The following is a 24,643-nucleotide window of genomic DNA, read 5'->3' on the forward strand; positions in this document are numbered from 1 at the left end:
GCACCTCACTTGCATATTTGCATGACGTATGCAACGACAATAACAACAAACGATGCAAAAATGTAGCATTGTTACAAAATGTTTATGGCACAAAACAAAGCATGAATGGCACATAAAATACAAATAGTAATAGAAAAGAAATCAGCACAAAACAACAGAAACCCAATGTTTTTACTATTTTAAGCAATATTTCTAACGCTTTCCGTTTTTTTTCTCTTCGTTTTGTTTCGTTTTTGTTTGTATTCGTTGAAACAAAGAAAAAAAATATTAAATACATTCATTTATGAATTTGTTGGAATAACATAAACTACCGTTTGTTGGGCGACCTCCGACGATGACACAAAATAAAACAACAATCGAAATTATTTACAAATACCACATGTACAACAACACGTTTAACAAAACTTCTTACATAGGTAACTTGCACTTTTATTTATTTTATATAACTTTTTTGAGTCTATATTTATCTTCAAACACGCATTCATATGTACACCATCGTATTTAAGCGCTAAACTAACAAATAATACACAAAATCGCACACAAATACATTCAATTTTATATTTATCTACTTTAAGTATGCTAAATCTATTTTATTGTTTTATTTTATATGCCGTTCGGAGTCGGCATAAAACATGTAGGTCCCGTCCGGCCAATTTGTAGGGAAAAATCAACAGGAGCACGACGCAAATTGGAAGAGAAGCTCGGCCTTAGATCTCTTCGGAGGTTATCGCGCCTTACATTTTTTTTTTTAACAAATTAATACTATTCGCAATAGTTACTTATACGCCACGGCAGTACGCTCCCTATATTTGTTCATATGACACAAATTGTTGCGTATACGCCATGTATGCGCTCCACTAGCGGCAGTTATAGAGTCTCATGGCCACAAATGCGTTCTACTAACTAGAGCTGGAAAACTATCGATAGACTTATCGATACTATCGAGGGTTTAACACTATCGAGACTATCGATGGTCCAAATATACTATCGATAGTCAACATTTGACTATCGTCGATAGTTTCACCACAAAAAAATTCGTAAAAATCACATTTTTTGTATCAAACCTTTTTCATTTTATTTTCGCGATGGCAACACTTAAAACAGCTGTTTCTATTTGAAGCGTTGGTAAAAGTAAATTGTATATCTAGTTATTATTATCAAAAAAGCTCAATATGATGAACCGTTGTCTCTAATCCAAGATAGATGGAATAGTACATATTTAATGATCAAGAGAATTTTGAAAACCAAGGAAACTATTTCAAAGGTTTTAATGGCGATCGTGAAGGCTACACCTATGCTCTCTAGAGAAGAAATCACGCTATTAGAAGAGGTTGACAAATTGAGGGGCATATTTCTAGAGGCAACGGAACAAACGTGTGGGAATAATTTCGTGACAATTTCACTGTGTATAGCTATTGTGTTTGGTTTGCATCAGAAACTGCAAGCTGCTGACATGTTAACTGAAACGGGAAATTATTCGGTCAAATTTAATAGAATTAATGGAAAAGTACTTATCACCATATGAGGAAGCAAAGGAAACTAGCATTGCAACGATAATTGACTCAAGGTTCAAGCAAGAAGGCTTTCGTTTTTCCATCAATGCTGACTTCGGCATTGAATTTCTCAAAACTGATGAAGTTTTTATACAGTCGAATGATAACATGAGACCAAAACACTGCCCAAAATTCATCTTTTTTTGATTTTTTGCAAGACCGTCTTGCTGACAAAACTGTTAAAAATGAAAAAAAATTATTGATGTGTGGAAAAAGCAGTTCTTAAATAAACCGAACTCTCCATCAAATACAAATCCATTAGAATTCTGGAAGGTAAATACTTATACCAGCAGCTTTTATTCAAATAAATTTAAGTTAACATAAAATTAGTTTATAATAGCAAAACTCTCCTTCATTTGGCGAAGTTGGGAATTGTTTAAAGAAGATTTTGTGCATTCCTGCAACTTCTGTAGAAAGCGAGCGAACCTTTAGTAAGGCCGGCTTTTTTTAAATAAAAATCTTTAGCTTTTGATATGAAATACAGATTTATGTTTATTTTAAAAATACGAGAATTTAAACTATCGATAGTTATTTTGAAGACTATCGCTACTATCGATGGTGCCGACTATCGATAGTTTTCCAGCTCTACTACTAACATATGCATTTCGCGGTGAGGTACAATATTCACAAACAACTACGCGACCATTAAGCCTTTCCAATGCTAACAACAACACTAATACATACCTGTATGCATACGTCGCCACACAAAGTGCTTAGTTAGACCGTGAAATCGCCCACAGTATGAACATAAAATGCTTGTGCGCTATTGGAGCGGATAGTGATGGGAAACAATTTGCGTTTATAGCATTCGTATACACATATATTCATACAATAACAGAGATCTTGATATCGATTTTAAATATCCCACTGCCTTACGACTATGCCTTATGAAGCGAAAATATTTCAAGCAACGGAACTACTCGGCGGTAATTTGTATCTATATTGAAATTTATTGGAACATGTTGTGTCGCCTTAAATTTTTTATTTTTCACCCGTCTTACTTTTACGCTTTGGCAACGACAATAAACCAACTATTTTTGATTTAAATACATACTAGTTTATACATCATTAGTTGCAACGTTTCCTGCTTTCCTGTTCAACGTGGAAATATTCTTTGTTATTTTATTGTTTCTGCCCATGTCATATTATTACTTCTTAAAAGCGCATGTGCTTGATGGATTTCATTCCGCATTGTTCCATACAATACTTCGTATGTGCTTAATTGAAAAGAAAAATGTATGACACGTGTAATGTTCATAATGGCTCCGAAAAGCTCGGAGTATTTTCAAGGCCCAAAAAAGTCGAAAATGAGCTTTTTATGACGCAAATATGTGTCATAAGTGAATCATTTTCAGGCTCATATCATACATGAGTGTTATTTATATTGGACGACCATCGCAAGAAGGAAATTGCTTTAATATCTGACTCCTAAATGAGCGTAAACGCTCTGACTTAGAACTCTTTTTTATTCTTTTTTGACTCCGAATGTTTGCTGGGATATGGATATAACAGACAAGGCTCTGGCAATCGGAAGTTCCTTACAGCAGAAAGAAGTAGGGGTAACCTATAAATAAGATTTGAAGTAGTTGTAGCCAATCGTTTCCGAAATAGTCGGTGGTGTTAGTCTCCGGAACTTACAAATCTGATTTGATTTTGATTTTTTACAAAAGCTTCAGCAGTACACAAAACCGCAATAAAATAAAGATGTTTTCATCTGATATAAATATACCAACATACGTACAAGTGCATCAGGAGGCGTAGGAATTCTGTATAATTGTGACGCAAAACCTGAGACCGAAGATTTGAAAGCCCAGCGGGTTGGGGGGTGTAGTACCCGCGGTAGGTATGCCTGCCATAATAGGCGACTAAAATACCCAGCTGATTTGAGGGTTGTGTAGCGCAACCCTTTCAAAGGGATGCCAGCGCAATGATCCCGTGCTGAAACTGCCCCAAAGTTTTACTGAAAATAACCTCGAAAAAGGCGGATTTAATTCCAGAGAAAAACTTGATGGCTTACAGAATTTATTTCGAAAATGTTCAGAAATGATCCATAAAGTATCATATCATAGTAGATTATGAGCCCTGATGGAAACCCCTTCTTCAATCAGCTTGTGCCTCGAAAAACTTAACAAATCCGGTTTGAACTCATGATAAATCATAACATTGTTCACTTTAAACGACATATGAACGAGTCTAATTGGAACAAATATAAGATGGCTCTTGGAGTATTCGAGAGAAAAGTTATCCGGAAGATTTATGGCCCTGTCCGGGATGTCGATGGCGAGTATCGAAGGAGCTATAATGATGAGCTTTACGCAGGTATGACGATAGTACAGCGTATAAAAACTCAAGAGCTTCGCTGGCTTGGTTATGTTATGCGAAGGCTCCGGCTAAGAAGAATTTCAGTCGAGACAGCAGAAGAGGGGGGAGAACTAGACTGAGTTGGTAGAGGTAGGTGAAGGAGGACTTGACCTCCCTTGGATAATTATGATTATATACGTAGAAATAAAACTATTAACGTCCAAGTATTTTTTCTCAAACATCATGTTAAGACCGAGCCACAATTAATGTTTCCATTGTTTGCGTTAAACGCTTCTATATGGAAAACTGCTTATGTGGCGGAGCTTTTAGCTTTACATGCTGTTGAATGCTGGCTACAAATTTAGACTTCTGGCACCCTTCGTTACTTTTATATCCTGGTTATATTAAGGTTAAATAGTTACCATAGAAAGTTAATAAAATAGAGATCTGAGGAAAATGTAGAAAATAGCGAGTATATTTATTCAAACAAATTAAGTGCCGTGTCAGTTGTTAAAAAAAGTTTTCGAATTCGAAATTGTATCGCTTCCTAAATAATATATGCTTTAGTTTTCACAAGCTTATATACATATGCCTCTTTTAAAAGATAAATGGAGAAGACACAAACACATATGCGCCTGAATAGTAAGCATATGGCCTTGTAAGCCTACCGCAAATAATTAACTCTTACCTAAATAAGTAACAAAAAAAATGTAAACACAGTATAACAACAATGAATTCTGGAGAAAGCTGTACAACAACAAAATTTGTACTTCACCAACGAGCGCAGCCGTTATTCTCATTTGGTAGGCTATGTTTGTATGAGTACTAGTCATGCATATACTTATGTATATGTATATGCGTAGTATCATAAATAGTTTTTGTGTGTTGCATTTGAAGGGCTCACCTACATGCGCGCATAGTTAAGTAGAACTATCCGCAACACACATACACTCACGTGCATTCGCATACATTCCCAACACCACAATTAGGCAGCACAATTACATTGCTTTTGCGGTGAAAAACACTAAATTTTATTTGCTAAGTGCAACAACGTGAGGAACTTGGCTGTGTATGAGGGGTTTGATGCAGCAGAAGAATAAGCATACCTGAGTGCGGTTTTCTAATGAGTTCCGTATGCACGTTTTGAGGCTTACAATAAATTGAAAATCAACAACTACAACAATACACATTTTTATGTGTTTGTAGAAAGAAAACGTATGAAATTTTAAACGAAATTCGCTGCAATGGTGTCATTGCATTAAAATGACGTTTATGCAAGCCATATTGACAGCTTGGTCAGTGAGCGTGAAAACATTTTTCGGTTTTTATCAACCACATGGGATATATTTATGTAATGGAATTGCAACTTGGAATTGTGTGTGAATGTTTATTTCTTTAGTGAATATAAATAAAATGCAATTACATTCATTCGTGTAATTCAGTTACGCTTAGTGGCGCGTTTATAATGATGACACTGATGCGTTTGTGAACCAAATAAGTGAATAGTAATAAGGTTAGATCTTGATTTCATAAAAATATTATTTGTCTGATTCTGTGCTGCAACAGTCTTTTTTTTTGTTTGAGTTTCCTGGAAGGGGAAATGTCTTATGCACTGATCGGGATTTTATAAGCCTCATTGCGAGACTACGAATGTAGGACTCCCTCCGTCGTTTGAAGAGCTACTCCCTAAAACTTAACTCTTAACGGCCCTCGAAATTCGGCGTACCTGGAACAGCAATTAACAATACCTCGGGTACGGTGTGAAGAGGGTGAGGGGTAAAATTTTGTCAGGTTGGAGTCAAACTCTCAGTGTGCTCAATCCTACCACGTATTTCGTTTAAATATTAGTTCTCTGCACAATATTCCTCCGCCGCTCTGCTGCTATTTTTTCATCAGTTTTCTGCTTTGTGCAGTTACGGTTTCTACTGATTATTTTAAAGAGACGTTTTGTACATATGTTGGCTCAATGATATCTTTTTTTATTCAGAAGAGTTATCTGCTTAAATATAGGAATTCCAGCGCACAAGAAACTGACTTATAGCACGACAAGTCGGCTCTAAAAGTAGAAGTTAATTTCATTCGCTCATGTGTGCAGAACCCAGAAGTGTTCTATAAGTTGTGGGTCCTAAAGAACACTGGTCTATATAAAATAAATAATATTACATACTTATACTTGGAAACTCCACCACTTTTCCACATTTTTCCCTGGGGCATCAGGAAGTGGTTACGTGCGCATGCAATGAGCAAGACCGACTTTCTCCTCTAATTTGGGTTGTGCTGCTTTTTAATTTTTCCTTCAAATTGGCGCTGCTATTTGTTTTATACCACTTTCAGGTGGCTTCTACTAAGGCAAGGGAATCTGACTGAGAATTTTTGTATGGCAAAAATACACTTGGAGAGGTTACCAAGCCACCTCCTGCGAGGTACACTGTTATAAAAGTTTTTAATTCAATATTGTGTTGTTTTTTTTAGGTAAATTTACGCTTACAACGTTTTTCGCGTCAACCATTCACATACTAAATATCTTCAAATACCATTTTATATACCAATGCTTCCATATTTTTTCATTTCCTTATATTAAACTATTTAAAAAGCTTTCAATCGTCATAAATATATTGCTTATTTTCCAAGTTTAACTACCTTTTAATTTTTTTACAAATCATGTATTGTAAACTACATACGTACATCTATGTATTACTATAAATGCAAGCTTTTAGATAACTGAATATGTTGCATTAAACTTAATTCAAACAAGTTCTAGTTCAAGTGAAATGTTTATACAAGAACTTTTTGCATGAATTGATTTTATTTAGGTAACAACTGGACATAGTTTTGCAAAGTACATGTTGAAGTATGTGTTACTTAAAGCAAAGTTTGAACAGAATTAGCCAAATCATATAAAGTTGGTATGAAGGTTTGCATTGATATTATGCAACCTTTCAAACAATATTCATGTACATACACATATAGGAATGTAAGTATAATAAACAAGTTTCTAAATAAAATTCAAAAATTGATTTTAAAAAGTTCAAAAGCAATGTCTATGAAAAGTTTAAGAAAAATTTAATATTTAAAGTAAGATTACTTTAGATATGCAATGCAATGAAATTTAAGATAAATGCAGATAAACAGTATTGCCTAGTGGGAGAATATATATATTGTGGCGAATATTAGCATCACTATGATGTTAGTAAATAATCCCAACAACAACAAAAAAGCAAGCATGTACATGTACACTTTATGTACATGTACACTTTACGCAAGCAACCACACACACACATAACCAGATCGAAGCAAAGAGATTATTTCACATACACATATGTAGTCAGAAGATAAGAGCAGAAGCTGTTACTCACACATACACACGTATATAGCTAGAAGGAAAACCTAAACTACACATATATAAGTATGTATCTAAATAACCAAGTATGAGATACAACTGTTCTAGAAGGCATGTTCGTGAAAAGTCTAGACCTTAGGAGAAATAGGTGAACGAGACTAACTGAGATTATAAAGGCAGCGCGGTGCAAGCGATAAGATTCAGTTTGATTTAAATACTCTATTAGTGAAGTATAATTGTAATTGTTAAGCATTCCCAAAGTAGTCTAAATAAAGACCATTTTGCAATACTGAATATTGGAGTTATTTATTCGACCGTTCAGCGATTCGAATGTTAGCAGAAGGTGCATAATAATCAGAATTTCCCCAAATTCGTTACAGTATGTATAAGAAAAGTAGTAAAATTGTTAAAAGTGAAACGTTATACGTAATTTTTTTTAAATAATATAACAAAAATGTTATAGATATATATGTCAATTTTCAAAATTAAACCAATAAGTAATTTTTTGTTTGTGGTTTGTGGTAAAATTTGGTGCGCCTTGGCGTATGAGTAACCTAACAAAACTATTTTAAGATACACTTCAGGAAAATGTTGGCATTAACCCTAAAAAAATCTAACTGTGGATTATGACTAACAAGCTTTCTCGTGACATTACTGAATATATCATACAGCATGGTTCTGGTAATGGATCAGTATTCACCAGTTTAAATGCGCTAAGGGAACAATTGAATTGCTGACACGAAAAGCGTTGTAATCGCCATTTTTTTTTTTTTTTTTGTAATTAGATTCCAAATTCCCATAAACCCGACTTCGCGTAAAATCACTATCTAGTAGCATTTGACCATGCAATTTCTCAATTTCCATCAACTTTCGGACGTAAACCTGCGTCCCGTACTCGTAGTTAGTGGAACAATGTTGTAAGTTGTCTGGATTTACAACGTAATTCCATATTGTAAGCTCCACTAACTGTCATGCTGCTTCCATTGGAAAATGTTTAATATTCCTAAAGAGTTAGGATATAACATTGTTTTCCATAATTATACAGACTTAGCTTTTGAGAAGTCCATCATTCGGTCTGTTCCTGCATTTGCTGAATGTAAAGAATTCAAAAAAATCGTTATCTTAACTTAAATAGTGCCGAATTCAGTCGGAAAAAGTATTGGAATTATCTTAATAAAATCCCGCAGCAATCACGAATTAATACAGAAGTTGGCATGAAGCTATTCTCAATATATTTCTTATATGTATATTCCTAAGAATAATTGCCAAATGCCTCCAAAATGGGTTCAAAACAGTCTTGAATTATTCAAAAAAGATCCAGAATTCATGCCGACATCAACCACTTCAAAATTTATGCTATGTTAACAAAGCTCATATGTCGAATGTCAAGGTTACCAAAATAACAAACAAATGTATTTCTGAAATTATACCAAAACAGTTTTATAATTATCGAAAAGATATCCCGAAATGATCACCAATATAATGCGCAGATGATTCCTAAAAAGTGCTGCAATTTTGAATACCGAACATAATTTCGAAATTTTCCCGGAATAGTATTGATATGGATACGATCCCGAAACAATGCAGAAGCGATATAGAAATTGACTGGAATCTTTTCTGAAACTATCCTAAATATAAACCTGAAAACAGTCGCCAAATGTTTTCGAAATTATACCAAAGCAAACAGTTTTTACCAAGAGGACGGAGCTATTTTATAACATAAGTACTGGTTTCTGCTAAGATTTTTTCAGTTTGATCGCTGCGTAATCTTCTGTTTAAGAAACGATATGCCGGGAAAAACGCGTATGACCCAATTGCAGCAAATCAACCACAATTTCTGATGATTTTAATTGGAAGTGAAATAATATCCACATTTATCTTAATAAATGCGAGATACTTCAATTGATTAATGTGAAATAAATATACATATATAAACATACCTACATAAACTAATAGCTTTATTTTTATAGAAGTTTTGAAACTACAAATTAAGTAACGAAAGTGCGCGCCTGTGTGAACGAAATGTGTGTCAATTAAAAAATTTCCACAAGGATTTACATATCTACTAGCTTTATAAAATATTTTCATATGAAACTTTATTTACATATGCATTTACATTTTCAAGTACGCGAGGGAGTTATTTGTGGCGCGTGGCCACTTAAAAACCACATGTAAACAAACAATTGTGTATATGCATTCTAAAGTGTCTACGTATATATGTACGTACATAAGTGCATATGTGTGTGTGTACAGAGAGATATGCAATGAGATGCAAACTAATTACTAAGTAGTGTTGATCACAACTGTGATTTTACAGTCGCTACGAAATATGCTACTATGATTCTCAAATCGCAGTGATTAGTACCGGTGATTTGAATCACTGTTTTAGGCTTTCATATTTGTAATTGACCCAGGTAAAAGTAAACTAAAATTGTCATAGTTCGCTTCTTTTTCCTTTTAATAAAGAACTCATGCATTTGGTAAAATTAAATCTGTCTCTGTCTCACCTCCGTTCATCTTTATAGAAGCAAAAGAGTACGTCTCATGATTTGCCAGTCGACTTTACAGTCTGCGCGGCCTCTCGCGGCGATTGATGTAAATACGTTTGTATCATCTGAGAAAACATTAGCAACATGCTTATGAAACAAATTTGGATCTCGCGTAACGGCTACTCAATTTCAATCACTGTGAATATAAGTGATTTCACAATCACTGTGTAAAAATGGCCACAGTGATTTTTTGCTCAACACTCCTACTAAGTTTTGTTTTTATATATGATAAGTAGTTGATCCTGTTTGCTCATTTTGAAGCACGTACTAGTGCTGCTGATACCGATTACAGTAGCAGGTTAAAGCTCTCAAACCATTTTTCAGCTTCTAGCAAATAGTGACTTTCATTTTTATGTTTCAAACGATTCAAGTAATACACCAAGTTTTTACAATATGAGTAAAGAAAAATGTACTGAAAACTTCCTTTGAAGGTGACCGAGCAGGGACACATCTATCTTATACTTAAAATTAATAAAAGAAATAGAAATAACTACTTGGCGCGACATACCTACGTAGACATTTACGTCGAGCTTTTCATCCAAATCGCGTTGTGCTTCTTTTTAATTTTTCTTACAATTGACAGCTGCAATGCATATGACTTTTCACTGAGATGTTGTTCATTGTAGAAATACACTGGGAGTGTTAGCCGAGGGAGGACGCCAATATTTTTCAAAGTTCTTGATATTGCTGTGGCCGGAACCTTCGGTGTGGTAAGCAGAGCACGTTACCAACACATCACACCGTTTGACTTCTATCTGTTGAACTGGCCGGTCAATATAGACCTCACATAGACTTAATGTGTTCAAGGTATTTTGATTACAATAATAAGTACGATTTAATGTTATATAAAATTATACAACCTCTTACATCCCTAGCATGCATATGCATGCATACATACATACATCTTTGAAGTCCCATCCTTACTTTATAAACTCTCAGTCGAGCATTTATACTACTCCAACAATGTTTGTATGCACATACCCACAAATTCTTGCATTCAGAACTATTAAGGTCATAGAATGCCTTGTGGCTGCTTCAGCTTTAATGGACAACAAGTCTGCCAGTGTAAGCTACAACATTCAGCCGGTACCGCTTATTCGCATAATCCAAATAGTCGGTCAGTCATACATAAAGGCTTTTTGCCCATGGGCTACTTCTTCATTTGCTATACCAGGTTATAAACAGGCATCACAAGTCAAAGGAATGTGAGGTTTCCAAAAACGTTTGTACTTATCGTTGCAAAGAACATTTTGATACACCTTCTGGCAGTGTAAAGAAAAGAAGATTGTATAGTATCGCATCCACCGCATCCTTCATGGGGGCAGCCTAAAATTCCGGCTTAGTCCGACTTTTTGACAGTGTACACCCACTCAAACCTTTTCATGCAGCTTGAATACATCGGCAAAAAGTTCACCAAGTGACAGAAGGCCACAAATGATTTCGCCACTTGGAATGTTGGAGTAGGTATTGCCACTAAGTATCAGAAACTTATCACATTTCAAGCTTCCACCGTTTTCAGACCAATGTCTACCGAGTAGATTTTTCACATTGAATTCAAAGTCTGAGTTGACTGAGTGCGCAAATCCCCACATTGTTCCAATCAGGGTAAACCTTTTCACAGTTTCTTGCCTTTAAAAACTGGCCACAGTATCTTTTGCGCCTCACTAGGTATACACTCCATATGTCTTACAGTCAGTGTAACATCCTTAGAGAAAACTCCAAGCGTTTCTTAATGGCTTCACTGCAGTAAAATAAGGCGCGTAAGGCTTTGGTAGCTCTTTTTGGGCAATGTTTTGCATAGACGACTTTACAGAAATTTACAAACGTTCAACAGCGCTCGTTGCTGACAAATTATGGATTCCTTCGTGATCACTTGAGGCTCTTTTAGACGAAATAACTTTTTTTTTTAGAATGTTACTTTTGAGACTTTGATCATTTTCAATTGACAATGGACATCATTTGAGAATTGTTTCCTAGGTACTTTTGGACTACTTAGGTATTCTTTTGTGACAGTTCAGCGATTATTTCCTGTAGTATAATCAGACAATTCCGAAATGGTGCGGAGGTAACCGTGAAATGATATCGAGATCGTTCCAAAGTTATCCCAAGAAGAAAAGTCTTAAGAAATTTGTTAAAAAGTGTTTACATACAAATTAATCACAGTTAAAAAAGCTGCATTTGATTTGAAAAAAATTTCATTTGATATGAAAAAAGTTTCTTTTATTGGTAAAAAACTTCATTTTACTTAAAAAAGGTTTCATTACACTTGAAAAAAGTTTAATTTCTCTTGAAAACGTTTCATTTGATATGAAAAAGATTTTATTTGATTTTAAAAAAGATTCCATTTGATATTAAAGTTTTATTTAATATGAAAGAAGTTTCATTCGATATGAAAAAAATTTGAGTTGATAAGAAAAAGTTTTATTTGGTATGAAGAAAGCTTTGTTTGATATGAAAAAGTTTTATTCTTTGATTTGTCAACCGTTTCATTTTACTTGAAAAAAGTTTAATTTTACTTGAAAAAAGTTTAGTTTTACTTGCGAAAAGTTTCATTAGACTTGAAAAAAGTTATATTTCTCTTGAAAAAAACTTCATTAGATTTGAAAAAGATTTTTTTTGATATTAAAAAGATTTCATTTGAATTAAACAAGTTTTATTAAATATGAAAAAAGTTTCATTTGATATGAAAAAAGCTTCATTTTATATGAAAAAAGTTCCAAAACCAGTTTCTTTGATTTGAGAAAAGTTTCGTTAGACTTAAAAAAGTTTAATTTGGAACACTTCATTTGATTTGAAAAGTTTCATTTTGACTTGCAAAAATTTTCATTTGTCCAGAAAAAAGTTTCATTTGTCTGAGAAAAAGTTTAATTTCTCTTGAAAAAATTTTTATTTTGATTTGAAAAAGATTTCATTTGATATGAAAAAAGCTTTATTAATATGAAAAAAGTTTGATTTGTCGTGAAAAGAGTTTAATTTAATACGAAAAAAGTTTAGTTTAGCTTGAAAATAGTTGCAATACAAAAATTTCTTCCCTGTGTTTAGCAATCGGTTTATATGTATACGTGAAAGCCAAATTCTGAAAATTCAGGTAATAGTTGTTACAACTCATTGTTATTGGCGCCACCTCTCTATTTATTTAGAATACTTTTATCAAATTTGCATTAAATCTCAATTATAATGCACATACACTCAACAATCGAAAATCGAATTAAGTAGCTATTTAAAGGCATAGCTTTATATTTGTATTCAATTATCGTAATACAGTTATCCTTAAATGGTGCAATGTAAAAACACACACATGTCTAAAAAAATGTGTAAGACAGTTAAATACATTTTCATATTTAGTTACATACCATCCGATTTCATGAAATGTGTAATTATTCATTGTCATTGATTCTCCAAAAGATTTAATCTATTTTCCGGGTTTTCTCTCTCTCTCTCTCTCGCCACTATATAATGTGGTTATTTGATAAATTTTGGTGGCCCGCCAACTTCGCAACCGCAGACAACACGTTAATGCGCCCGCATACTTACACAAACACAGAAACATGCTTGCATATATACATATATTTATTCCTGCAACATATTTTTGTGGCCACCAGTTGTTAGCGGCTGCTGGTAGGGTTGTTGCCTTAGTTAGCCGCTTGCAACACATGACAATGTCAGCACCGACATTATGTTTGCACATCGTTGACTTATCAACCATTCATTACATGGTTGTATTAAGCGGAAAGTTATTTTTTTTTTATTTTTATAAAATTATTTTTTTTTCATTTACACCCGTAAATAAATACATTAAGGTATAATGAATGGTCTACATAAAGGATTGGAACCGATTTAAAATAATGGTCCGGTTTCGATTTTGCATTGTTTCGGTGTCGCTTGCGCTTGCGATGAGAAGCACAAATATTAGAAAAAAAGGGGTTGGGTACCAAGTTATCGTAATATGTAACCTCATGAGTTGAAGTTAAACCGCAACAATCGTAACTTTCCCAGTACTAAATTATTTCGAGATTTTTGATAAGAGCACAATCGGATTCTTATCGGTAACAACAAAGTAATGTGTTGTTATCGGCTTATTATTGATATCAAATTACTATAATCGAGTTATCGCTTTACTATCGACTTATTATCGCCGACTCATCATCGGCTTCTTATTGATATCGATAAGATTGGGAACACTCCGATAAGTAGTCGATATTACGCCGAGAACAAATCGATACATTTTGATAGCAAGTCCATCGATTTTCTATAAAAAATTGATAACATTTTGTTAACAAACCAATAATAATTTGGTAACACTCCGATGAAAAATCGATAACTTTTCGGTGAAAGATCGATAACTTTTGATAACATATCGACATCTTTTCTCCGGCCCTGAATGAATTAGCACAGGATCAGGTAGCTTATCATCGCCATCTATTGCAAACCGAATTTCCTAGCGATATTGAAAGTTTTGTTTAAAGAAATACGATTAAATAGAAATCGAAAACATGTACGAGCATGCTATCGAATTAGCACGAATCATGAGAATAACCAATAAAAGGCGCCAACAACAAAGCTGACCACATTTATCAAAGAACCTAATCTATGCTGAAAGATAAACACCAATCGATATAAAAGAGCTCATACAATAGAAATTGATAATTGAAAATTCATATCAAACACATACAAGCACACACACCAAGGAGCCTTAGCTCTGAATCTTTGCCTGCATAAATTGAATTAAATTAGTAACAATAAAATCACTTGTGTGAAATTATATTACTGAGGCTGAGCTGATTAAACGCAAACTGTGAAGAACCTGAGTTATAGAGATGCATTAAACATATACACAAATGGAAGCATTTGTATGAATGTGTAAAATGTTTGAAAATAATGGGTCGTTCCAAAGAAAGTTGATCAATGATGGGAACCGAACAGTTTTAAGTTTCATGAACTTTGGTATGATACACATGTCTTCTAGAATGTTGTATCTCATGCTTGGTTATTTAGCTACAGACATGTATATCTGTAGTTTATGTTTTTCTTCTAGCCAAATGCGTGTATATGTGTGAATAACAACTTCTGCTCTTAGCTGCCGGCTACATAATCTCTATGCTTCAAGCTGATGGTTATGTGTATGGAATATTCTTCGTTGCCTTGTACATAAGTGTGACTGCGTGCTGTTTTTGTTGTTGTGATTATTTACTAACAGCATAATGATGCTAATATTCGCCACAATATATTTTTGATATGCAATCCCAATTGATTAGGGATGATTTCGGCATAATTCCGCGGCCATTTCAACGGATCTGCGGATCTTTTCAAAACTTTCTCCTTTTAGTTTTTGGGCTATTTCTGGACCATTATGGCTCTATTTTGGAATAAGTTTTGAACCATTTCGGGATAGTTTTCAGGTTGATCTTAGAAACATTTTGAAGTCGTTTCTGAATCATTTCGCGATTGTTTTGCGATGATTTTCAGAATAACTTCCGGATTATTTTACGGCAATTTGGGACTGTAGTCTGAATCATATCCGGACTTTTTCTACATTGATACTGCATCCACTAGTTTCTACTGGCATAACGGGTGCGATGAAAACGTTCCACGCTGATCACTTAGTTCCTTAGGGGGAATACCTCCCTTCCACATTCTTTTAGAGAATTATGCTGCAATACGTGAATGTCTACGGAGATAATTATCCTCGAAAAGTATCACCATTATGTCAGATAGCCAGGCAGTCTTGTGAGCCTGCAGGTCTTACACAACTAAATCTCGGACCAAAAAAAAAAAAAGATTTTGTTAGTATGGGCTCCTGGGCATCAGGGACACGGTTATTACAGCAGACCGAGACAATCAGGGTGCTATAGAGCAGCATTCTATGGTTTGAAGCCCTTCTGTGGGCTTACAAAGGCAGACACTGAGGAAACCAGAAGTAACGCTCACTAGTCTACGAAATCATCTAAGGAAGCTAAATCTGTCGGATGCACAAATATGTCGCTTTTGTCAGCTGGAGGATGAAACTACGGTTCGCACGCTTTGTGAATATGTCGCTCTGGCAAGGCAGGGATTCTCCCATCTAGGTGGCGTGGTTCTTAATTCCTTTGTGTTCCGAAGTAAACAAGTGAGAATGATTATTATTCTCACGTCACTTTGTTCGCCACCAGTCTGCCAATATTCAAATAATGTGCAAAATATGCATGAACATATCTAAACCATATTGAGGATACCCACTCATACGCCAACACCTCAACAGCTCAACCAAGAGCTGAAATAATTTGCATAGTTTTGCTGTTCTATTGTATAAGTGCGACTACATAAATGATAGTGTGTGTACTAAGCTCAGCTTGTATTCCTTACGGTATTTTTGACCATGCCAGTTCATGCATTTGGATCCCAGTATACTGTCTGACTGGCTGGTTTGCTGTTGGTGTATTATTGGGCCCATGAGAAATCAGAAAGTCGTGTAGTACTTATCTGCTGGTGGCGATTTGATTCAGTGATGAAACTGGAAGTGAAATGGGAGTTGATAGACTAAGCTTGATTTGGCTTCTGATGGCACTATTAAACTACTAAAGTGTGGAATGGTCGACATAGAATGAATTGTGCATGACATAGACGTCATGTTAATAAATTTGTGTTTGGATATGTAGTAAAAAAAAACAAAAGTGCTCTTAAGAGCTAGGCTAGAAGGCACTTTGCCAGTTGTCTTATCTACAAAGAGAATCGATCAGTAGAATTACGCTTCCCAAGGCAGTCGGTTCTATGTACCGGAGCGACTCGGAATTTTTCCTGACCAAGGACTGTCATTTCAGTGTGACCCCATTTAATTTGTTTCGTCCCTCCCACAAATTGTCATCCTCCCAGCAGCTCCTTGCAGCAGGACTGCTACATATTCTTTTACTCCGGGAAGGTATCGAACCCAATCTGGGTCCGTCTCCTGACCCCGGTCCTGAGAAATGGTTTTGCCGCATTTGAGAGAAAAGAATCTTTTTAGGACGGTCATACTCTGTTCAGTGTGTCTCGTGCAAGGGATGGTTGCATCGGACAGGTTGTTCTGGGCTTGATCCCAAAACCCGACGTCCATGTAACTTTTATAAATCTTTTGTGGCTCCTTGCTGCTCACGCCCAAGGGCGTCCTGTAGTCTACGCCTAAGCGCCCCTCCACTACCTTCCAGCAGCCTCGCTGCTCAGGAAGCCACAACAAGTACCCGCTGCTGCTCGCGCCCCACGGCGCCAACAACTCAAACAGCTGATACCACTCATAACTACTACCTTCGTAGTAGAGCTGGTAGCAATACTGAGCATCAGCCCCTGCCCCCGTCTTCTTCTCCCCCCCTCTTTTCTGGCAGCAATCGTGCAGGTCAGGGAAACAGACTCTTAGTCCCTACCTCCGTTTGCACCGTCTGCCAGCACAGAATATATAGGTTTGCGACATCCGCCCAATGCAGCTCCTGCCTTGGGTGGTGCCACTTTCCTAGATGTTCTGGTCTCCGCGACGGCAACCCCTCGACGGGTTTCATCGCGCCATGTTGCCAGGTCGCTAACCCAAATCATCAGGGTACCCCAATGCTTGCCCAAGGGCGCCCAGTCCCAAGGCCACAACAGCAATTGCGTCCTGGCCTTCCACAACCTAGGCGTAGTCACCCGTCACTTACCCCTAGAGTGGCGGCGTCACCCCTCATGCACTTCAGAATTCTGCAGTTAAACTGTAATGGACTAACTGGGAAGATTACGGAGATAGTCGATTTCATGAAGCGGCACAACATCCGCATTGCTGCGATTCAAGAGACTAAACTCACAGCAAGATCTGCATTGCAGACCTGCTCTGGGTATAATGTCCACAGGAAGGGCCGCGAGAGCAGAAATGGACGCGGCCTCGCGTTTATTATACACCACTCTGTGCAATATCATATATTTGATCCTGGCATCGACCGCAGGGACAATGTCTTAGAACGTCAAGGCCTATCTGTCCGGTCAGGCGATGCAAATCTAGAAATCATCAACATATACATCCCTCCTGTCACCTGTTGCCCCAGTGGATACCGCCCTAAAATCGAGGCCTTACTCACTGGCAACAATCGCATTATCTTAGGCGATTTCAATGCCCATCACGACCTATGGCATTCAAACGTGCGGGCGGACAGTAGGGGTGAGATGTTGGCGGATCAAATAGAAGAAACGACGTTCTGCACAATAAACGGAGACGCCCCCCCACGTATGGTAGGAAGCTGTCATAGCTCGCCAGATATCTCAATCCTGAGCGCAGAACTCGTAAACTGCGTCAACTGGCAGCCGATGGTAACATTGGCATCCGATCACCTGCCCATACTTATTTCGTTCGAGCGTACCGCCGACTTCATCGTCACCGAAAAACGCACTTTCATAAACTTCAAAAAAGGAAAGTGGGAAGAATATAAATCTGCAACAGACAGCAGCTTTGCTGCCCTCCCTATCCCGACTGATGCCCGCCAAGGGGAGCGTGCCTTCCGTAAGGTCATTGAATCCGCCTCGGCACATTTCATTCCCGCCGGGAGAATTCCCGAAATCCGGCCCCACTTCCCGGCGGAGGCCGCGAGCTTAGCGAGGGAACGCGACCTTATAAGACAGCTTGATCCAGGCGACCCCCAAATAAGGGATATAAACCAACGCATCAGATTGCTTGTGGACGAACACAAGCGGGCGAAATGGGAAGAGCACCTAAGAGGTTGTAACCTCTCTACCGGTGTAGGTAAACTTTGGTCCACCGTAAAGTCCCTATCGAATCCGACTAAGCACAAAGACAAAGTTTCCATCGCCTTTGGCAATAAGGTGCTGTCGGATGCGGAAAAATGCGCGAGCGCTTTCTGCCGACAATATATAATGCATCCTACGGTCGACAAAGATAGACGGAGAGCCAATAGACACGCACATAAATACAAATTCAGCGCGTCACTAATCACCATCACCGCTAGAGAGGTTGAGGACGCCATTGGTCGCGCTAAACCATCCAAAGCAGTGGGCCCAGAGGCATAGCCATGCCGATGCTTAAAAACCTAGGGAATGGAAAATGGCCAAGGTGGTCCCGCTACTAAAGCCTGGGAAACCAGCTAACGTAGGTGAGTCATATCGTCCGATATCTCTCCTATCGCCAGTGGCAAAGACGCTTGCCATTTTGCTCCCTTATTTCCAAGCACATTTGCAGCTAGCCCCTCATCAGCATGGCTTCAGAAAACTCTATAGCACTACCTCCGCGCTAAATGTCATTAGCACCCAGATAAATTGCGGTTTGAATCAATACCCCCACCATAGAACAGTACTCGTAGCGCTAGACCTATCAAAAGCCTCTGATACGGTCAACCATGGCTCATTACTGCAAGACCTGGAAGGGTCTACCCTTCCCCCATGTCTTAAAAGATGGACCGCAAATTATCTGGGTGGTCGGCAGGCATCGGTGCAATTCAGAAACGAAACATCAAAACCAAGGAGAATTAAACAAGGGGTGCCACAGGTTGGTGTCCTATCCCCACTTTTGTTTAATTTCTACATATCTAAGCTACCTTCACGAAGGAGTCACAATCGTTTCCTACGCCGATGACTACACAATAATGGCCACAGGCCCAGGCCCAGAGATCGATGAGCTATGCAATAAAATAAACGGCTATCTCCCTGATCTCTCCAGTTTTTTCGCCTCGCGAAACCTGGCATTGTCACCGACTAAATCTTCCGCGACCTTATTTACAACATGGACGCCCCAAATGTCGACCATATTGAACATCCACGTCGATGGCACTACGCTACCGACTGTCCTACACCCCAAAATCTTGGGTGTGACGTTTGATCAGGATCTACATTTTGGTGCGCACGCAACCGCAATTGTTCCGAGAATTCAGAGCCGTAATAAAATCCTCAAATCCCTTGCTGGCAGTACCTGGGGAAAAGATAAAGAAACGCTCATGACCACATACAAAGCAATTAGCCAGCCGATTACGTGCTACGCGTCACCCATATGGTCGCCAAGCCTAAAAACTACCCACTGGAAGAAACTACAGGCCTGCCAAAATACTGCTCTCAGAATCGCCACGGGCTGTCTTCTTATGTCCCCAGAACACCATCTGCATAATGAGGCGAGAATACTCCCCATCAGGGAGAGACATTAGATGCTGACCAAACAGTTTCTGTTGAATACCCAGAAACCTGGGCATCCCAACAGACATCTGATTGACGCACCAGCACCGCCTAGGGGCCTAAGGAGTCATCTCCGTAAGCATTTTGAGGAAATACGGCACCTGAGAACCCAGCCGTATGAAGCGAAAAAACACAAGCAGGTCCTTGGTGAACTCCATAGACAGGCGTCGGACCTTTATGTCGGGAATTGCCCGGTGAATCCAGTACTTGAAGAAAAATATCCAGAACTCGCGGAAGAGGAACGCATACTCCCCAGGGAAACGCGTGTCACTCTTGCTCAACTTCGTTCTGGATACTGTAGCAGGTTAAACTCTTACCTATCCAGAATCAACCCCGACATACAAAATGTATGCGCCGCTTGCAATGTGTCCCCACATGACACCAACCATCTCTTTAATTGTAATGTGGAACCAACGCCTCTAACACCCCTTTCCTTATGGTCCACCCCTGTTGAAACGGCAAGTTTCCTTGGACTCCCGTTAGAGGATATTGATGACAATTTGTGATCGGTCGCGGCTGGGCGAGCATTGCTACAACAACAACAACAACAACATCAGTAGAATTAAGATACTATATGAAAGATTTAGTTGCCCAAGATGCAGGCTTTACGTTCTATTGAAGAACTATAGAGTAGATACTCTCAATATTCATCTACTAGATAACGAGATTTGAAAAGTAGTCGCCAAGGGCTATTTCATTTGATCGGAAACCCATCTGCCAATCAGTAGACAGCAAACCGAAGCAAATCTAAAGTCCGTACCTAGAGTCTTATTCGACTCGCATGTGCCTGCTCGGACGCCAACAGATCCATATAACAGTAATAAGTTGTACCGAGATGATTTTGATTATAAAATAGCTGGTTTCAATCTAGAGTGAGTTCAGAGAATCGCCGGTCACTGCCCTTTAAGTATTTCTTAGCCATGCAATATTATACTAAACTCAATAAGAGCTTTCGGTTTGGATGACATCTCAATCACCAACTTCAAAACCTCTGCAGTGACCGCGCAGCCTAAATTTTCGTATGCCAACAAGCTCCTGCAGAACACATCATACACAAGTATCCCTGCTTTTTAATTATCAGCAAAATTTCAGGATTCGTCCCACTGACTAGGATTGTCAGATGTCTGCTTCGTGCTACATTATCCATATATCTTGTTGGTTCTGAGCAGAAGACATTTATGTTAAACAGTAGTGTTGCGAGGACTGGCTGCTACGGCTTAGTTAAAAAGGTCAAAAAGTGGGTTTTGCGGGAAATGTAGACAAGACAAAGTACCTGCTGTCATCCAAGAAATTTTCGCCGCATTCGCGCCTTGCCATGTCACAGTTGATGGATATAAATTCGAGACTGTAAAGGGCTTCATCTATCTGGGAACCAGCATTAATGACGAAAACAATGTCAGCTTAGAAATCAAACGGACAGTAACTCTTGCCAACAAGTGCTGCTTTGAACTGAGTAGGCATTTCGACCTACAAAAATCACGCTCTAAAAGTACTTTATCATACCTGTTCTGATTTATGGCGCGTAATCATGGAAGGTGTCGAGAGAAGATGAGAAGGCTCTTGGGGTGCTCGAGAGAAAAATTCTCCGTAAGATTTACGGCCCTGTCCGTGATGCCAACAGCGAGTATCGAAGGCGATATAATGATGGACTGTTAGAGCTTTACGGAAATGTGAAGATAGTGCAGCGAATAAGTGTCCAAAGGCCTCGGGGGTCATATTATTCGAATGGACGAAGTTTCTTCGGCCAATAAAGTATTTCAGTCGACTATGCAGTTTGGAAGCAAAGGAATAAGGGTTCTACACTGTTTTGGGGATACCGGGTGGAGGAAGACTTGACTTCCGTAAGGGATCGTAATTGACGTCAGTTATTACGATACAGGGTTAGCTGGCGTGACGCCGAAATCGCTTAAATGGTTAAGCGCCAATTAATGATGATGATGGCTGTTTAAGCTACCGAAACGGAACTCGCTCTTTTAATGTGAAGCTTACTTTTCTTTTGCCTGCTTATTTATAAAGTACTCAATAGTTTTGACATCCCGTCCCAAAACTAACACATTTTTGACATATGTTGCAATTCGCCTAAAAATATGCAATTAATTTTGTACCGTTATAGATTTCCCATTAGGAATTTTCTAAAACTTAAGTTATTTTAGTTTCGTTCTGTTAGATTAACAAAGTTTACCAAGAATTTTTTGTTTTTCTTTTTATTACAATTCCAGTCAGTGAAATGCTACAGACGGTCAAGATGTTAGCGCATTAATGAAATGGTCTCACTTTCGTTGAATTTTTGTATTAGCAGCTGATTAAAACGCTTCCGGTAAGTTGATTTTTAAAATAAGCTAGCAAACTATTTTCAACACAATTTATTTTAAACTTAACTCTTTCTTGTATTTCACACATAGGACATCGTCTTTCTCACTACCGATATGTGACAAGGTGAATCCTATAAGCTCTCTACAAGCAGAAATAAATGGCAATAGTAGCGCTGCTGCCAGTTTTATAGTCAACACAGAAGCTAATACCGCCAGCAACGGGCACCGAATTAGGTACTATCAAATCCTTAGTTAAGGTGAAATACTGGAAGCGAATGATATCGCAAGGAAAAGTGTCAGCTCTTGGAGAAGTATTTCTAGGCAGTTCGAGTAATGCCACAACATAGCGTGTAGATGGCATTTCTTTTGATAATCCTACAAGTGTAATTATTTCAAAATTAACGTGCCTAAAAATATGCAATGAATCAGTATGTATTTGAATGGACGCTTGATCTCATCGATCTGGAATTGCGCTCCAGAAAAAGGAGTGTTTTATTCTTTGTGATGGATTTAGAGACGTTCGCTTGTCTTGGCGGCACAAATAGCGGGTCAAAATTGCTAGCAGCTGTTGTGGGCAGTACTTTCATATCAACGTAATCAATCTATACTTGAAGAACAAATATCCCAGCAGTGAGTTTATATGATTGCTGATCTTCTAGTAGCTTACGATTATACTATGTTAATTTTTTTCCTCTTTTTCCAACAGAGAATACCTTGACCTCAGACGTAATGAAATTCTACCAAAAAAATGCGGCGACAGTTACAAGGTTTTGAGCCCGGGTCAAACTGCTGTAAAAAAGAAAACGACGACCTGGTAACCGATGTCCGAAGTCTGCTTATCTTATGGAGGAAACACTTATCTGTGCAACTTAATGGAAAGAGCAATGAAACGCCAAGGGAAGATGACAACCCCGAGCCCGCGATCGATGACGATGGAATAAATGTTCCCCCACTCGACGACCTGCGGAGCTATTCAAATAGTGCGACGAGGAGTTGGTAAAGCACATGCACCAACTTCTATGCAAAATATGGCCGAACAGTGCATGTCTGACGATTAGAATCTAAATTTTCTTAGCCCAGTTCACTAGAAGGGGGATCCTGCAAACTGCGCCAACTATCGCTGAATCAGCTTTCTTGATATCACATATAAGATCCTGTCAAGCGTAATGTGCGAAAGATTGAAGCCCAACGTGAATAGGCTGATTAGACCTTATCAGACCTGGTAAATCTATCATCGACCAGATGTTCAATATTCGCAAAGTCTCGGAAGAACCCGTAAAAAAAGAATTGATACACATCACCTCTACGTCGAATAACCTTTGCCGCTATGTCTGAATTTCCCCGAAAAACTTATATTAATAATTGGTGCTGGAGAAAATAATACTAGCTGCAGAACTTAACCGCTCTATAACAATAGTCTATCTAAGCGTGCAATTACTGGCGTATGCTGACGACATTGACATTATAGGCTCCAACACCGCGTTGTTTACTCCGAACTGAAAAAAAACCGGAACAAAACGAAATACCTGCTGTCATCAAGCAAAACTTTGCCATAGGTAGGCAATAGAAAAGTAAACTCCTCTCTCCGCAAACAAAAATCATGCTCTACAAGTCACTTATCGTATACGTTCTATATGGTGCAGAAGCATGGACCATGGCAACATCAGATGGGGCGGCTCTGGGAGTATATGAGATAAAAGTACAGACTCCGCCCAAGAAAGTATGCTTATCGAAAACCGCCTATGGAAGCAGAGAAAGAAGGCGGCCGCTACTCCGCTGGAAGACCAGGTGGAAAACGATTTAAATTCCCTTGGTGTGTGCACTTGGCGCCAGTTAGCACAAATCAATGCAAATATAAATTGTTAAATACCTTAATAGTATATACAAATATCAATTTGTAATTTATATAAATTTTTAACAAATAGAAAGTAAATGATATACCTAGTTAAAACAATTTTTTATCTTAGTTATAAAAAAAAGAATTAAAATTATGTATTAATTAATTAATTTATCAAATTTGAATTGAATAAACAAAACATACATACCTGATTAAAATATTTTTAAAACTATTTTTGTTAATTCTGAGCGGGTTTTTACTTTATCAAAAAGCCGAATTACAGCTAATTCAATTAAGGCTATCAAGTAAGCACGATCGACTATTGTACATTTGAGCCATTACCTTTTTAGGTAGGCGGCACCTGGCCTACACTACGCCGCAAAATATTATTATGGAGCAATTCACACCTAGTGGCAGCAACACGCCACGCCTCCATGATCCACAATATTGATCATGTCGCAACGCTTTGTGTGCAGGAACTTTGAGAAGCATGGTGTGAAACATGTCTTATCCTTCAAACAAAATTTTAAACTTTGCAATGTCATGGTCCCTAGGGCTATCGTAAGCCAATTTCGAAGAAGAAGGCCGGAAAATTTTCTTAA

The 24,643-nt window shown here is 37.9% G+C and overlaps 1 protein-coding gene across 15 annotated transcripts in view; it reads left to right on the forward strand.

The window, feature by feature from the left end:
- Positions 1-24,259, forward strand: part of LOC137239477 (ADAMTS-like protein 3) — a 1,132,820-nt gene extending 1,108,561 nt beyond the window's left edge. For 13 of the 15 annotated variants that reach the window (XR_010949389.1, XR_010949386.1, XR_010949388.1 and 10 more), the window contains 3 exons: positions 22,112-22,209; positions 22,295-22,834; positions 22,911-24,259. The gene's annotated coding sequence lies outside the window, so the exon portion shown is untranslated. Of the gene's footprint in view, positions 1-292; positions 417-10,418; positions 10,551-22,111; positions 22,210-22,294; positions 22,835-22,910 lie in introns of those variants that run through there. The other 2 variants (XR_010949393.1, XR_010949395.1) reach the window with 2 other exon arrangements.
- The last annotated feature ends 384 nt before the right edge of the window (positions 24,260-24,643 follow it).

The sequence above is a fragment of the Eurosta solidaginis genome, chromosome 2, assembly GCF_040869045.1.
Source record: "Eurosta solidaginis isolate ZX-2024a chromosome 2, ASM4086904v1, whole genome shotgun sequence".
Classification (NCBI taxonomy): Eukaryota; Metazoa; Arthropoda; class Insecta; order Diptera; family Tephritidae; genus Eurosta; species Eurosta solidaginis.